General features: G+C 44.5%; 1 protein-coding gene across 11 annotated transcripts in view; it reads right to left on the reverse strand.

Annotated features, from left to right (window-relative positions):
* TENM4 (teneurin transmembrane protein 4) overlaps positions 1-17,975 on the reverse strand; it is a 985,233-nt gene that overhangs the window by 319,791 nt on the left and 647,467 nt on the right. The gene's annotated exons all lie outside the window — the stretch shown is intronic.

Below are 17,975 nucleotides of genomic sequence, written 5' to 3' on the forward strand. Positions count from 1 at the left end.
GGCCTTCGCAAGCCAGTCCTGCCTTGTTTCTTCAAGACTTTCTTCCAAGACTGGCCACCCTGAAGTCTTTGGACTCTATGCCTGAATTCCCGATTGTGGAATCTGGGGTCAGATCCTCTGCCTGCATCCCTTCTCCTTCTCCAGAGGCCAGCTGCTGTCCAGAACCCCAACTGAGGTCTGCATTCCCCTCACCTTGTCCAGCCTCAGGGAGTCACCCTAGTGACCAATGCCGAAACTTCCTCACGAAACTTCCCTGACATTTGGGAGAAACTTACGGCCAGAAATCCATGTAATTTAGAGGACTATCTCAACTGAAATCATCAGCACAGTTGTTAAGCATGAGGTAGAACAGACAATTTCCTCAGGAAAGGTAGCCTGGCCATCTCCTGCTATTGCCTTTTCAAAAATTCAATGACTCCAACTGTCATTCTGATTCTCAAAACCAAACTCTGATCAAAGTTTATCCCTTGGTTTCCTTCCTTGAGATGAAACCCATTTTTCCTTGAGAGGGACCTCCCGTCAGTTTCCCATCTCCATGCATCTTTGTCAGGCAGCATTCAAGTGGCTTGCCAGAGTCCTCATGGCAATCAGAATCCAAGACGCCAGCCCTCGAAGGAGCATGGAGGGACAACGGCCGAATATGTAAATCCAGTGAAATGGGTACAACGTCTCTGTCCTGGGCAACATGAAATTGAATTCTACCAGCACAATTTCCAGATCTTTGACTTAGAGAGACCCAGAGACGTCACTGTGAGTGTGGCCTCTATCTTGAATCCTAATGCATTCAGCTTTCCTCTAAAGGTCTCATTCCGGCAAGTAGACTCTTTCCTCTCTGGTAGGAGGAGGTTTTCAAGCCAGGGCCTTGAGGAGAAACATGGCTGCCAGCCCATCACACCTACCCAAGGATCCCTCCTGGTAAAGCTTGAATGAAGGGAGTCAGGTGCTGGTGTATACTGTGCACCTACTATGTGCCAGTCCATTCCCCATTTAATCCTTGTAACAACCCTGACCCACAGAAAGAATTTATCCTTATTTCAAGAGGAGGAAATTGAGGCAGAGTTTTCCTACTGTCTAACATAAAGGAGGTATTTATCAACCTGAACTGATCTCCAAGCTCTTGAGAAATATAAAGTTTCCTGAAGAATTGTAACTATTATTATAAATATAGTTTGTTGTGTTGTATGAGATACAGGAGGTACAAGATGGTGTTTACTGAGTTTTTGGCATATTCAGACGGGAGAGATGCTGTCTATCACGTGTGAGCGCTCCCATCCAGAGTACAGACTTGGGGCTGAAAGTGGCTGCTCAGCCAAAGACTACATTTCCCAGCATCCCCTGCATCTAGGCGTGACCATGGCGCTGGATCTCACTGTGGAATTAAACATCTTAGCCCAGATGATTAAGAAATAGGTCTGCCTTCTACACCCTTTTTCCTCCTTTTGCAGATGACTCTGAAGCTCCAGTGGATGGAAGAGCCACAAGATAGAAGGAGTTAGAGTCTCTGAATCATTTCCTGCATAAAGAAATGTTGCCTGCTAATTAGGATCACCGCATCAGACCAACACATGGACAAGATATATTTACTTAAACCTCTGAAATTGTGGAGTTCCTGACCATAACTGACATTATCCTAACTAACACACTTGATGTGGTTCATCTTTTTGTGCCTTCCAAAGTGGACATTCAGGGCATGCAATATTCAGGGGATGCAGAACTCTGACTCAGTCCTCCCTGGATTCCTTTTATTCTATCCTACTAAAAGCAGCCATACTTAGACAGCCCCCCACTCCTTTTTGGTCTCCTGCATTCCTCAGGATGTCTCTTCCAGCTACAATTCTCTTTGACACTGATAATATCCTGCCATCCTTCATGGTACTCTCAATGTCACCCCTCAGGGAAGCTTTCCCCAGGCAGAATGTATCACTCCATGTCTCTACAGTGTTTATCAGACTTGTCCTGTTGTTATTTTTTTAATGACTCCTTCTCCACCCACGCTTCCTCCACTGAGCTCTCTGGGACAGGTGCCATGCCCAATACCTGTCTGCTTATCCTGTCAGTGCAGGCCTGGTGCAGACATGGTGGCAAAGTGATTGGAATCCAGAACTTCCTCTGGGGCACCAACTTGGAGGGGTTGGTGGAGTTCCTGGAAGGCTGAATGAGCGAGATTCCAAGGCCAAATCAGGCTCATTGGGAAAGAGAGCAGTGATAATCAGTGTTATCTGCCAAAGGTGTAGGAGGGAGCTGCTACATGCATGCCATGCGTCTGCCGTTCTAGGTGAAATGCACCTTGGTCGATTACAGATGAGGAAGTACTCCAAAGGCTCCTCACCTCAATTGCAGTCAGAGTCGGAAGCCCTGACAGTGGTCCTAAGGGCCCACGTCATCCAGCTGCTGTGACTACCGACCCTCTGGCTTCCTAGCCTCTACTCTCCCCCAGCTCACTAAGACCACCAGCCCTCCTTGCTGTCACTCAAACTCACCAGGCACTTTCCTACTTCAGGCTCTCTGTATCGGCAAGTTTTCTGATAGGAAAATTCTTCTCCCATTTGACTAACCCCCTCACCACCTTTAATTATTTGCTCACATGTCACCTCCTCTGTTACTTTCCTAACCACTCTATTTAAAACTGTGAACTCCCATCCTGCTGACTTCCCTACCTTATATTCCTGGTTTCCCCACTTCCTACTTTATTTTTCTCTATAGTCTTTTTTCCTATCGAACTTACTTTGTGACAATCTTATTTTTCCTGTCCACGAGGGCAGGGGTTGTGCTGTTCATATCCCCAGTGCCTGGCACAGTCCGTGGCACACAGTACATAGTCCACAAACATCCGCTGAAAAAATTGAGAGCGAAGCAGTGAGTCCAGGACTCAGGCTGTGTGCCATTTCCACTATCACGAAAAGCTGCCCTTTGCTTCAGCATCTAATTTAAACGTTAACTATAGGACACCCGAGCTAAGAGAACCTTCTGAGCCATCGCCCAGCCACTCTGTGTTCCCTTCCCCACAGCTCACAGCAAAGGAAGTGGAAGCCTCCATCTCTGTGCTGGTGCTGGCAAGGGGGGGGGGGGGAGAGGCCACCGGGACTTTGGAATCCATTTATCTATTAATTTATTATCTAATTAAGTCCCACAATGACAGCACTATTTGTTCCAAAATGCCCTCGAACTAAACCAATACAGCATAATGTGCATTTTAATCAATTAAAATGGTTCTTCTAATGTCTGCCTTCAGCAGCCAGTAACTGTTGCACTCCCGGGTCCAGGGCAGGGAAATGCCTTTTCACTTCATTAGGTCCCAAACAGTCTAATTGCACAGTGGCCACCAGGGCTCTTCTTAGGGAGTGAGAGGCAACCGTTCCAGGGTCCCGGTGATGACTGAGCAAGACTGTTTTCAGTGGGGAGAACTGCCTTTTGCTTATTGTTTGTAAACTGAGTTATAACCCCGGAGAGAGTGGTCTCTGGGAAACAAGAAGATGGGCAAAGGTGGGCAACGGAGCCTTAATGCAGCTTGGCCAAGTCCCACAAGTTTTATGTCTGGGAAGGTAAGGGCAGTGGATCTGCAGACAACTCTCCACGTGGTTAACAGCCCCTCACTGGGCTTGAACCATACCCTGATGCACTTAGGCATACTCTGATTTATAAACATACTGACATATTCCCACATACTGACATACAGACATACTGACATATTCACACCTGCTGTGACAGACTCGCATGTACTCGGACATACAGACCTCCTAACATACTCACACATACTCTGACATTCTCAGCCATACTCTGCTCTACTGACAAACTTGCATATATTCTGATATGTGGACATACTAAGCATACTGGTACATACTCTGACCTATGACCATACTGACGTTCCTGCACATACTCTGCCTTAGTCATCCTCCGATGCTGTAGTCATTTCATTGCTTCACTCTACAATAGTGGGGTGGCACTCCCAAAGTGGGGAGCCCCTTTAGGATTGAATCAGCCTCGTATCTCCAGGCCCTGGCAGAGGGACACGGAGATGTTTGTTGAACTGAAATAAAAATACCTCATTAGGCTGTGGGAGAAACTATATGTACCAAGCTCAGCACATTGTAATGGCGGTAATGATTACTAAGAACTTACTGCTTGCCAATCAGGGTCTAAATACTTTACACATATTGACACGTGGAATCCTCACAACTACCATAGGAGGTAGGCGCTGTTTTTATCATCTCATTGTGGCGATGAAGTATTGAGGCAGAGCTGGGATTTTAACCCAGGGAGTCTGGCCTGCAAGTCTGTGGTCTAATTGTGGCCACCACCATTGCAATTAGTTTAGTTGCACTTTTGGTGCCAAGAATCATTGTAATCAAATTATGCTCCACTGCCTCTGTAGGAGCAAAGAGTGCTAGTGGCCACCTCTTCCTATTTCATATGTGGATCACCGATGTATGGGGAAAAGCTACACTGCTGATTCCATAAGCAAAAGGCCATTGAGTGTGTGTATATTCTAAGAGACATCTTTATTGTTTCACCCTCCCACAGTGCAAAAACCCATGCAATTAAAACAACAGGCAATAAAAATTAGAGTGCAGCTTTCTAGTAAGGTCTGTTATGGGAAAGAACCAAAGAAAAGAGGGGAACGATTTCCACAATATTTGAGAGTCTCACTGTGCTCACTGCTGGAGATGCCACAGTGAACAAAAGAGACACAGTTCCTGCCCTCATGGAATTTATAGTCTGGTGAGGAGATATGCAATACACAGAAATACAACAATAAAAAATAAATGGTCATAGTGCCATGACGGACATAAATAAACAGGACATTGTGAGAGGGGATACTGAGGCATTAATTCATATCAGGCTGTCAGAAAAGACCTCTCTGATAAGGTGGCAAATAGGTTGAGACCTAAAGAATGACCGGGGCAAAGAATGCCAAAAGGAGATGGAAGAACATTCTAAGAAATGGAACAGCATGTGTAAAAGCTAAAGGAAAGCATGAGCGTGAGGTGTCTACAGAACTGGAAATGTGGCTAGGGTGTGACATGGAGAATGGCAGGAAATGAGCCAGACTGAATCAAAGACTTAGAGAGTCTAATAGGCTGTGGTAAATGCTCTGAATTTTAGTTAAGGAATGAAGGGAAGCCAGAGAAGGGTTTTAAGCAGGGACATAACAGTATTCCAGAGTATATGTTTCAGAGATCAACTGCGTAGGAGACAAGAGGGAAAACACAAAGACAGGTAAACAGGATATCCCAGTACTTGAGGTGAAAGACCATGGAGACGTGAGTCAATGTTATGAGTAGAGATGGAGAGAAAGATAGGTTTCGGAGACATTTTTGGACTTGGAACCAGTAGGAACTGTTAGTGATTTAGACACGTAAGCTGAAAGAAAGGCAGGAATCACAAATAGCATGGGTGTCTAACTTAAAAAAGTGGGTAGATAGTTTCATCTACTGATATGGGGAAGACTTTGGGTAGATACATGAGATGATGTGTTGTTTTAGTTAAGTTTGAAAGGCTCACTACACACCCGACTAGAGATGTCAACAGATAATGGGATATAGAAATTTGGAGTCTAGGGGAGAGATCCAGGCTGAAGATAAAATTTGACTGGTATTTAAAGAATGGAAGTGGATGAGATTACCTTGAGTCAAGGTAGGGACTATTAAACAAGGCAGATAAAAAATAGACAGTGTTCACCACGTCCAGGAAAAACTAGTTGAATGAAATTTCATAGTTAATATCATGAATGTGAGGAAGTCTTTGGGGGAAGCATTCAGCTGTTGGCCCCATATTGGAGTGACCAAAAGACCTCAAGGTGATTGAGAGGGGAGGTGGTCAAGAGTAGGGTTTGGAGTTGGACAGCCTGAGTTTGGATCTTTCCTTTCATGTTTGCTTGTTGGGTCACCTTCCTGAGCCTCATATGATTCATCTGTAAAGGAGTGATTATAAGACCTACCTCACAGAATGTCACAAGGGTAAAAGTGATATTGACAGGTTCATACGTGGTTCCTAGCACAGAACAAATTCCCATGGGAGCAATCGTTACCATTAGGCTGGATCTATGGAGGTCAGGTGACAAGAATGATGGAGGAGATCGATTTTTCTTTGTTCTGAGCACCGAAGATCACCCCTGGCGGAGCAGTTGCCCCACTCGAGGCCTCCCACACTCAGAGAGTCAAGGACAAACAAGACTAGTCCAGACCCCATACACTGTGAGGAAAGGCTGAAGGAATAGTTTGGATAAAAGAAGTTAAGGCTGGGGGTGGCCAGATGGCTCAGTTGGTTAGAGCACGAGCTCTTAACAAGCTTGCCAGTTCAATTCCCACATGGGAGGATGGGCTGCGCCCCCTGCAACTAAGATTGAAAACTTGGAGCTGAGATGTGCCCTCCACAACTAGATTGAAGGACAATGACTTGGAGCTGATGGGCCCTGGAAAAACACACTGTTCCCCAATATTCCCCACTTAAAAAAAAAAAAAAAGTTGAGGCTGGAGGAGGTGGAGTGGGTGGGGAATGAGTGTCCATTTTCATATCTCTGAAGGGCTTTACCAAGGACAAACAATTGACCTTGTTTTGTGTGGTTCCAAAGGTGGGGGATCAATGAGACAAACCAGTACTGGATACCAGGAAGTACGTTCTAATACCAGGCGCAGGTCTATTTAACATGCAATGTTGGATTTTAAGAAAGGGAAAAAGGTAAGAATTACATACTTATATTTGCATAAAGAAATCCTGGAAGAATACACAGAATTTAAAAAGTGGTTTCCTATGAAAAGGTGATGGAGGTATTGAGAATTTGGTGGAAAGGAAGGGAAAAAAAAATGGGTGGAAGTAAAACTTTCTATACTATACCATTTCATCTTCTTTGAACTTTTGAACCATGTGAACATACTTCATATTCAAGAAGTTAAATTAGAAATATAATTGAAGCAAGCAAGCACGCAGGAAGGGAAGTTTATCTGCAGTCAGAGCTCCTCAAAGGTGGCAATGGCTGCCTGGGCAAGCGCCGTGGGCTTGGGCCTCTGTAGTCCTGTCGGGCTTTCAGCTCAGAAAGTCCTACTTTTGATTTAGTGCTCTGCTGTTGCTGTTTTGACATTCTTAATCATCTCTGTATATAGAGCCCTGCATTTTCTTTTTGTGCTGCTGTCTACAAATTATATACCAAGTGATGCTGGGTGGGGAACAGTGGTCCTACATCTCAGGGTCCTGTGAGCTGGGGCGAGAGAACCGCGTGGCTGAATTCTGTGGGACAGTCAAGCATGGGGGAGGATGGACAGCGTGAACTTGAAGTAACATCTTGTTGCCGGGCTGAATGGAACCTTCCAGTGCTAGTTGCTTCTTACCTCAGAGCTCTATAGCTGAGAGGACCCTATGTTCCAGTTGGCCTGGAATGTTTCTGGTTTGTGCCTGTTGTTCCAATGGAATTATTAACCATGAGCCCATTCACTTTGAGAAGTCTCCCAGTTTGGACAACAAATTGTATGGCCACCCTAAGCTAAGGCCAGGGGACATCTCATTCCCTTGAGCTGCTTCAGGATGTTTTTGCTACCCCCAGGCACACCAAGCACACGTGTGTACGTACATACACACACACCTGGACTAGCTCACCAATAAGCTGATTATTTATAATGTGGAAGGAGACAGTTTTAAGATAAGGAAATGGAACACAGGCCTGATTAAAACAATGTGCTTATCTCTGTCTTGAGAGGAAAGAGTGGCCAGAGAGAGATTACTCGGAATATGTTTCCTTGCTTTCTGGAGAGCATCCCCCTATTTTCAGAATAGGTTTAATATGTGGAATATGACTGGAGCAAGGCAGAGTGAGGAATGGAGGTATTCACTCCAATCAAGCTAATCCACATGTTCTTTTTTGACTTTCTTCAGCCAGACCTTCAAGTCAACAGTCTTAGAAATAAAAGGGCTGGCAGGATTTTAGAGAAGAGATAGTACTACAGCCTCCCTATTTCACAGAGAGGGAAGCTGAGGCCTAGTGAGGAGAGAGGCTTGCCCAGGGTCTTACAGCCTGGAACTCTTATTCCCATTACCCCCCACACCACTTAAAGATTTCTTCTGAGGGACTACCTATCCAGCGGGAGGAGTTTGAAAATAACTCATGGGTAAACAAAGCAAATACTCTACAAAAAATATCCAGAGGCGTTTTCTGGACCACCTCCTTTCCCTGCATACTTCCCTGTCTCTGTGAAAGCCACTGCCTCTACCTGCAATGCCGTTGCCTATTTGTAGTGAGGAAAGAAAACACCTCCAATATCTAGACGTTTGGCTAAGACCCAGCGCCTGGACCTGAGCCTGGGAGAGAAAGACAGGCAGGCAGGAAGACCAGATGAAAGTCAATGCGGGAGTCTGGCCACACCATCCTGAGCGTCATCCTGCACCTTCGCTCTCTCACTTCTCAGGGGATGGGCAGAACAAAAAGGCTATCAGTGCAGGTCAGAGAGTAAATCAGCCCACCCCCTCCAAAGCCAGACTTTTGTACCTCTACCACCACCCAGAGTGCCCTTTCTGCTCAACTAGTCATAATAGCTGCCTCTGTTGGAAAAGGTAGAATCACTTTCTCTGTTTGTCAAGCTCCTATTCGAATGGCACCTCTTTCAGAAAGTTGTCAAAGTTCTCGCGTTACTTTGTTCATAAAGCACTTCCTCCATTCTCATTTCTTTATGATTTCAGTAACTATTTATTAATCACCTGCTGTGTATTGTGTTCTGTACTAGATACAGGTTCCATGCTAGGAGCCCAGAATTCAAACACCAATAAGAGACAGTCACTGTGCTCAAGTTTCCCATCTTGGGAGAGGGGGATTGAGGGAAGTGAAAAGGTAGAAAGCACATCATTAAAATGTGAGGTTAGAAGGGAGTGCTGGAAGGTGGTTCAAACCAGCCTCAAGGCTCAAAAGAAAATTCTGAGAAGTGAGACTTGAGCTGCATCTTGAAAGGTGAGCCTGCTGGGGAACAAAGATGAAAGGTAAAGACATGTGCGAAGGCCTCTGGGCAACTGAGCACCTGGCATTCTATTGCCATTACTTATCTCAATATCCTACCACCCTGCCAGCCTTTTAGCTTTGTGGGGACTGCATGACTCAGTCATCTGTTCACACCCCTTATCCCCTATCCTTTTCTCTGAACTCATGAACTCATCGTGTCTTTGTTAAACAGAACAGATCAACAATGGCCCACACTGAGGGTGAAACAAAGCTTCTTGTCTTCCAGGCACAGCCATCAGATTACCTTACTGATCCAGAAGATTCAGAGAGCCCCTTGCTAGACAGTAGGACAGCTGGGATTGGTTCCTCCCAGAGCCTCATACATCAATTAACGCAACAGTGAGATGGACATCAAGCACCGATTTTGCAGGCATGAAAAGCGCTACGAGAAATGTCTTTCCTAATGTTGAGCTCATGTTGCTAATTCTGTTTTAATATTGACTATTGCATTTGGCAATTATATTTCAATAATGAAAAGGTTATTTCTACTCTAAGATAAATAATGAGGTTTCTACTCTAAGATAAATAATGAGGAAGACTCAATGGCTTCAGCTTGATCGCTGGAATTATGTGTCATTGGAGCTGTATTCTCAATTACAACCCAACCAACTGGTTAAATATCAGTCAAGCGTGAACAATAGCTTGCAGTTCTGATTCCTCCTCCCCACCCCACCTCTAAATGCTTTTAAACATTAGAATATAAATGTGAATTTTTCCTGGCATAAAGAAGACAAAAAACTTGTATTATTGACCCAGTTGTCTACTATGACTGACAATGTTCAAACCACTTGGGCCTCAAGATCGATGGTGTAAGGAGAAAGGTGTTTCTCAGTTGGGCAAAGGAATCATGGAGTGAGGGGCCTCTTCCCACCATACTGAACTTATTGGTTCAATTCAACCAGCATCAATTGAGCAGCTACTTTATGCCAAGCCCTGAGCTAGACCTAAGTCCGTACAGATAACTCCATTGGGAAAGAGAAACCACTATTGCTCAGCATAAGCCTTGCTCTTCTGAGCTCCCACGATACCCCCTGCAGCTGAACACCTCCACCAATTACAGATCTCAGTGTTGAAATGACCTTTCCTGCTCCCCTCAAGGATGGAGGATGTGTCTTATTCATCTTTGCATCCCTGCTGGGACAGGTCAGAGCTTAGCACAAGACAGGCACTCAAAGGTTTGTTGAATTTTAATGAATCCCTTGCAATTTTATATACATTACTGACACCTCACGGCAAGCAGAACATAATCCTTTCTTCTACATATCCCTTATGTCAATGAACTTGACTGTTCCCAAGTCTCTTCCCGAGAATATAAACATTTGAAGGCAGGTGCCACTTTGTGATTCACTCATAGATCTTCCAGAACCTTTTCTACAGTGAATGGCCAAGTCTCCTCCAGGGCTTCCTCTTGCGTCTAAGACTAGTGTCCTCATGTTTAGGTTCCCTTAGGAGCAAACCATGAAAAAAGGATCCAGTACCTGAGAGTAGTACCTGAGAGTAAAAGAAAGGCTGGTAAAGGATTGCAGATGTGAGACAGGGAGGGGAAGGCCACCAATGACAGGTGCATTATCCCACTTGAGAAGTGAGGGAACTGGGGTATTTATACACCAACACCCATCAATCACCGGTTTGATGCTCCCAGGGGGTGTTAATTCCATGTCACTTCTGACCTGCCCCATGGCTTCAGAGGCCAGAAAAACCCCAGGGAAAAATAAAAGAAGTGCAGTTCAAAGTTTGGCTACCTGCACTGCAGTGGACAGAGGGTATGAATGGGGTACCCACAGACGCAGCTGCCAGTGAGGAATTATGATCAGATGATGACACGGGACCCCCAGAGCATCAGGGGAAATGTGGGATTTGGACATTCATCATATACCTGGAGGTTAGGATTAGAGGGCATCTGATCATTCTACAATGTCATGACTCCATGTATCCATTTGGCTTTTAAAATACAAATCATCTTCAGAAGAAAATCCTTCTGTCTTTGGATTGAGCAAGTAAAAGAAGTATGTGTATGACGGGAGGATGGCGGGGGGTACCTAGCTGGATTGATTTGATCCTTCTTAGATGAATGCAGATCTGTAGCGAGACCACAGGGCACAGATGGTGAGATAATGAGATAACCCACGGCGCTGGAATGCTGCTGGGCTAGGCTCCTAACATGAAACGTTAGGGGAGTTCAATCACCTTTTTGGTGTCCACCAAATCATTTACCAACCACCTATTTTGTGTCAGGCACTGTGTTGAACTCTTCACAAACATTAATTTATATCATTTCATCTTCACAGCAAGCCTGGAAGATGTTCTGCAAACACCATTCCGCAGATGAAGAAACTGAGGCTCGGAGAGGCCTCATTGCAAATGCAAACCCAAGGTGGGAATGTGAGTCTGTTTCTCATTCATTCCATGACCCCTCGGTGCCCTTCTCCACAGCGGTTCATCCATAGACCTTCCAAGGAGGTGCCACTGGACTCAGCTACACAGTCAACAGCCCCAGCAAAGGATCTCGGTGCTGATTTGTGATTAAAAGCGAACAAGATAATCAGTCCCAGGACCAGGGAAAGAGCTGTCCTGACGCTCCTGCATTCCTCCATTCACACGGCCCTGGAAACCTTTCAACGCAGTAGTGGCTGCAGCAATTACTCTGCAGACTGCAGACTAAAGGGTCCTGTCTAGAAATGCAATTATTTCCAAAGAAAAGGTTTCGAAAAGATACACAAAAAAGATGACAGCATTTTGTTTTTCTGAAACTGATATTCCCAATAAGGGCAAAGTTTCACTTTGATGAAAGTCTATAAAGCCTTGTAAAAAAATCATGAAGACAGTGAAGAGGACGGTGATGACGATGGATGAAGATGGTGATGATAACGATGATGGATATACTGAGATGGTGATTATAATGAAGATCACGGTGGCGATGATGACGGTGATAATGACAGCCGCAGCTACCTTTCCCGAGCGGCCACACGGGTCAGTTACCATGTTGGGCGCATTATGTACATTGTCACCGATTATCACAATAATCCTATAAGATGAGGATTAGCGGCCCCATCGAATAGAAGCTCAGAGAAGGAACCCGGCAGGATCAGAAGGCTAGGCATGGAAAGGGACTGACAGAAATTTGTGCTTGAATATAACTCTAAATCCTGTGCCCGTAACCACTAACCTATGTGCTTCATTCATTTACTCCTGCATTTGTTTAACTATTTAAAAAAATTCATTCATCTATTCAAAATATTTATTTAGTCGCAGTTATACCTAAGATAGCTGCTAGACTCTTCTAATTCCCAATTTGTCAAGAAAATACCTCTCTCCTTGCATTAGGCATGAATGAAAATGAGGGTGAATTACATTCAAATCAAGATTTATCACAATGAATGCTCCCAAAACTAGTGTGAAAAAAACTATTAATGATTTTTGAGCTCCTATAAGCTAATGTTAATGATCTGCTTCACTGTTAATTAATATAGCAGTAAAAAGCTGCTCAGTAATTGGTTGATAAGGAGAGGGGTTGGCTTGTTTTTCACTGAAGCCTGTGCACTAGGCAGAGGGTCCAGTGGACCAGGGTGGATGCTTAAAGCCTCGTGGTGCTAGGCCGACATTGGGGGGATAAACATGGGTGGCACTGATTGAGTCACTGCTCCCTGGGCTGGCTTGATGGGCAACGGGGGAGCCCACCCTAGGCATTTACTAAGTGCCACTGCCAGATATTTAATCTGTACAATGGCACGATGAAAGGAACACTAAGCATTATTATAACAATTTCACAGTTCAGAGAAGTTAAGTGACTTCTCTAGGTTATTCAGCTAATAAGTGGGGGCATTAAGATTTGACTGTATCTACCTATGAAATTTGTAAGTTTACCTAAGAGTTGCCCTACATAGAGATACCCTCCCCACCTCCTGTAGTGGGAAGGACAAAAGTAATGAAAGACGTGTAGTAGGCCAAGGTCAGTTCTGGCAGCAAGATGATCTGGGTTCTCAGCCACATTTTATAACTGACTTGGACAGGGATCCTGCCTGCAACACCTCTGTTCTCTGTGCTGTAGGATTCTCACCTGTGAAGAGAAGTGATTGGTCTGTGGGATTTCTTGGGTCCCTTCCAGCCTCTCTAGATTTCTAAGACTCTGGGGTACAGATTGCTCATTTAGTCATTAGCTCATCTGATCACAAGAATCCTGGGGGAGGGACAGAGAGAGGGAGAGGGAGAGGGAGAGGGAGAAGGAGAGTGAGAGGGAGAAGGAAAGGGAGAGGGAGAGAGAGGGAGGGAGGGAGGGAGGGAGGGAGGGAGGGAGGGAGGGAGGGAGAGAGAGAGAGAGTTGCATGGGCATAGGGTGCACGGTCTATGTAGCTTAAACAGAACGACTTAGGATACTACAAAGTTAATCACATGCAAGACAACAGGTCTCTGCAGTAAATAGGTAACTTGATGGAAAAGTCAGATTCAATATCTGGAACGCTAGTTTATGCCCTAAAACAAGATCTATTAATATTTTCTTCTATTGTTTTATTTCCTGCCTAGATCATCTGTGTTTGTTTTTCTCTCCAATACGAAGGTGAGCAGCTTGAGGGCAAGGATTGTATCATCTGCTCCTTTTCGTATCCCCCACAGACCCTAGCACAGCCCTGGGCATGAAGAGGGATTGATAAATATTGTTGACTGAATTATCATGAAAACTAATGTTTTAGCAGCCATTACGGTGCCTTTAGGTATTACCACAGAGGTCACCTTTAATCATACTTTGACTACTATTCCCATTTTCTACAGATGGAATGGGGCTCAGAGAAAGCAAACAGTTTGGCTGCACAACCAGAAAGCAGTGGAGCCAGGGCTGACACCAGGCCTCTTGATTCCAGGTCAAGGCTCTTGTCACTAGCCCTTAACAGAGGGAACAATTCCTCCTTAAGGAGAGGGATGAGGATGTTAGGAACTGCCTCTCTTGCACCCCTTGGAAACACCTGCCAGAAGCAGCACTTAGAGGACTGTCATGGATCCTTTGGAAACCCCAGGAAGACACCAGAGTAAGGAAAAGTGAGGGTTAGATTTCTTGTACTTTTTCCAATTCAAAGAATTGTCACCTCTTGTCATAGGGCTTGGTTATTTAACTGCCTCACTGAGAGCTCACTGGGGCAGGACCTGGGTCATATTCATGCGTATCCCCCTCCACCAATGCCCAGGAACACGTGGCACGAATGAATGGATGGATGAATGAGTGATATCGTCAGTACCATGGGGGATATCTAGATGCTTTCAAATAGTAGGTATGGTCTTACAGCCCCTAAAAAAGGTCTGTGCTTTTTAATGGATAATAGTAACAATAATCAGCGTCTCCCTGGCTCTATGAAGTTTTCTAGTACTTCTGTAAGGCAAGGACTATTATCTCAGTTTAAGAGATTTGTCCATATTACAGAGACAGTATAAGTAGCTGCCATTTACTGAGCTCATGTCAATGCTTTGCTGCTAAGAGCTCACTTACTCCTTGGTAACAACCCTCTCTGATAGGTGCTATTATCCCTGTTCTTCGGATGAGAAAACCGAGGCCCCAGAAGGTAACGTGCTTATGGTTAAATGGGCAGTAACTTTGTTTGAAGCCAAACCATGACTCCCAAGCCTGAGGATTTTCTACTTAGGGCCAAACTGCCTGGATCAACATTCCTGAAGCTTGGAGTTGGAAGCCCTCATGAGACACTGGAGTGTCAACAGCGCTCTCAGCTGAATAAAGGCTAATAGGAAATTTCACCGGAAGAGCAGAAACAAACCCTGTCTCTCAATTAAACAGAACGTGAGTCTGCATGTGAGTTTCATGGCTATCTCTGGGTCACGCGCACGCTGCTTATGAGTGTACGTGTGTGTGTGTGTGTGTGTGTGTGTGTGTCTACTTGTCTTTTCTAAGGCATAAATACAATGGACCCATTCAGGTTTCTTTCTTAAAGATTCCCAGATTCCGCAAGTCTTCCACTTGCTATGTGGCGATGACATAGGAGAACGGCGTTCGCGAGAAATGTGTGTGTGAGCAGGAGTCAGGGCAGTGCCTGGCTAGGTGGCAACGGGAGGAGGCAAGAGCCCTAGAGCTGAGAGGAATTACAGGTGTATTTATTTTATTTTTTAAGTGAAAATTATATACATCTAAGGTGCATAACCTGATGAATTTGATAAACATATATAGTAAAGTGACTGCTACAGTCCCGCTAGTTAACATATTTCCTCACATAGTTTCTTTTCTTTTGTTTTCTTTTGTTTTGTTTTCTTTTTTTATGATGATGATGAGAGCACCTGAATCTACTCTCTTAATTTTTATTCTTGTTTAGCATTCATTATGGGTACTCTACCATCCCTGCATGCCCCTGGGTGTGATGCCAGAGGTAGACAAAATATAATAGTAACTATAGTAAAACCAACCTAAAGAGGCTGCCCCACCGACCAGGCATTGTTATCTCATGGAGGAACAAGAGCAAATGTTTGCAGGTAGGATTTAAGGCAGAGCCGTTTCTGACAAGAAGGAACTACTGTGTTTCCCCGAAAACAAGACCTAGCCAGGCCATCAGCTCTAATGCGTCTTTTGGAGCAAAAATTAATATAAGACCTGGTCTTATTTTACTATAATGTAAGACTGGGTCTTATAAAATATATAATATAATATAATATAATATAATATAATATAATATAATATAATATAATATAATACCAGGTCTTATATTAATTTTTGCTCCAAAAGACGCATTAGAGCTGATGGTCCAGCTATGTCTTATTTCCGGGGAAACATAGAAATGATCCTCACCCAATGAAGGAAGGTTTATAAAGAGCACCACAGACACAGTGCATAGGACTGTTCTGTACCAAAGAAGTCCGGCAGAGAGAGAATTTGAGCAGGTAGGGCATCTCCCAACTCTCCAAGATTGAACATAGTTCATCCCTCCTGGAACCTCAACAATGGTATTAGAAGTAGCACTTGAGTGCTTTTTGGAATGTCTATTTTGCGCCAGGCACTGTTTGTTAGGTACTTTCTATAAATTATTTACAATTTCTATAAATTATAAATCCTCACAAGAACTCAAAATGGTGAAAATTACTATTCTAGCTTTTTAGAAAAGGGAATTCAATGACTTGTTGTCAGGCTGACGAAAAGCTGGGCAGTCTGATCCCCACAACCTAAAGAGTGGCTGTGGACTTCCTTGACAAAACGGATTAATCAAGATGTTTGTGCAGGAGAAGGAACAGAGTTTCTTGGATTTGGATAAAAGAGCAACGCAGATGGAATTTCTTGGGAGCCTTCCATCCAAAGAACCTTGGGCAGAGCTGGCCACTCTATAGATTCTCGTACCTTTCTGTGTAGGAGTATGTGTCTGTGTGTGTGGGGGGGTGGGGGGTGGGGGGTGGGGGTATGCTGGGAGGAGGGGAAGGAGGGAGAGAGAAGAAAGAGAAGAGAAAGGCTGGGGGTGGCAGTGAGATCTGTAAATCATAATTGTGGGTGTTATGGTTGGATATTTCAATCTGAGGTCTCCTCTCTACCCCACACCCCTTTTAAAATTTGACATAGAAACTGGAAGAATTGAGACGGGAATTCAGCCCTTATTCTCAAAGATGCTCAAAGACAAACATTCCATGTGTAATACAAGAGGGGTAAGTGGTGAGTGAAGAGGCAGAGAAGGGGTCAGTGTGGGCTAAACAAGAGGCTTGAACTTGGAATTATCCAGACATCAAATTCTAAAAGGGAAACTTGGGCGATTCAGGGGTTGAGGTTAGGGCAGAAAAATGCTTCTAACAGTAAGTTTGTGGTTTCCTTCTGCAAACCAAAGAGGACTAGCAATTCTTCCCATATTAAGGTAAGGCCTGGAGATTCATGCAGTCATCAAGTTTCTGAGCTAGTAGTGTCTTGGAGACCATGGGTTCAGCTATCCACCTCCATTTCCAAATGAGCCTGAGATCAAGGAATGTTGATTTTCCCTGGATCACATAGCCATTTTGTGACAGAAACAGAACAAGACACTCTTCAAGTCAAAGTCTTGTAGTGTTTGGTTGAGGATTTCATGCGTTGGGCAGCCACAGTGCCTGGATCCCCCCACAACACCTTGAATCGTCCATGTCACTGTTCCTAGAAAGACCTAGAAACCAGAATTCTCAGCTGCATCTCCAGCTTCCTGAGTTGATGTTCCCACCTTCTCAACAGTTACAGATTTGTGCATTGGTGCAACTTACTTCTCCCTTTCCTCAGTCTTATCCCACATATTTATCTCCTCTTAAACACATGCCTCCCATTTATTTCTTCGACCATTTCTGACATTTTTGGAACCTCAACCATTTTAGGGTTTCCTGCAAAAGGGCCAACTTCCTTCATGCATCTACTGCAAAAGCATTTACTGAGTGCCTGTCAAGGCTACACTAGACCTAGCCGTTTACCTGCTGCTTGCTGGGCCTCAGGCCTCAGGCACATGTTAGGTACTTTATACAGGATGAGCCTCAGTTCAGCCCCATTACGGTCCTGCAATGTGGGTACCGCAGACCCCATTTCACAGATTCAGAAACTGAAGCTCAGTTAGGTACACGTGCATGCAGATGGCTAGTACATGGAAAAACCTTCACTGGACTCCTGGAAGGGGTAAAGCATAGATGTTAAGACTCTGTTAGCGTCAGACCATGTGGATTTGAACCCCAGCTCTGCCATGTCATAGCTATGTGACCCTGAGCAAGTTGCTTAACTTTTCTGTGCCACAGTTTCCTTACTTGTGAAATGGGGACAGTAGCGGGGTTGTCAAGATTTAGGAAGAAAATAAATATAAGGCACTCAGAACATTGTAAGAACCCAATAAATATTAGTTGTTGCTGTTGCAATATTATTATTATTATATTAGGCTATGTCATTCTCAAGGCTATGCACTTTCCACTTAAGTGCTTCTCAAATGCGTCCTAAGTGTGCCTGTCTTAGGTCAGGTTCCCTGGGAAACACTCTTCGATGGAGACATGCTAGCAGGAGGTTTCTTGCTCTTAAGAGCACCTC

The sequence above is a fragment of the Rhinolophus hipposideros genome, assembly GCF_964194185.1.
Source record: "Rhinolophus hipposideros genome assembly, chromosome: 10".
In the NCBI taxonomy this organism is placed as follows: domain Eukaryota; kingdom Metazoa; phylum Chordata; class Mammalia; order Chiroptera; family Rhinolophidae; genus Rhinolophus; species Rhinolophus hipposideros.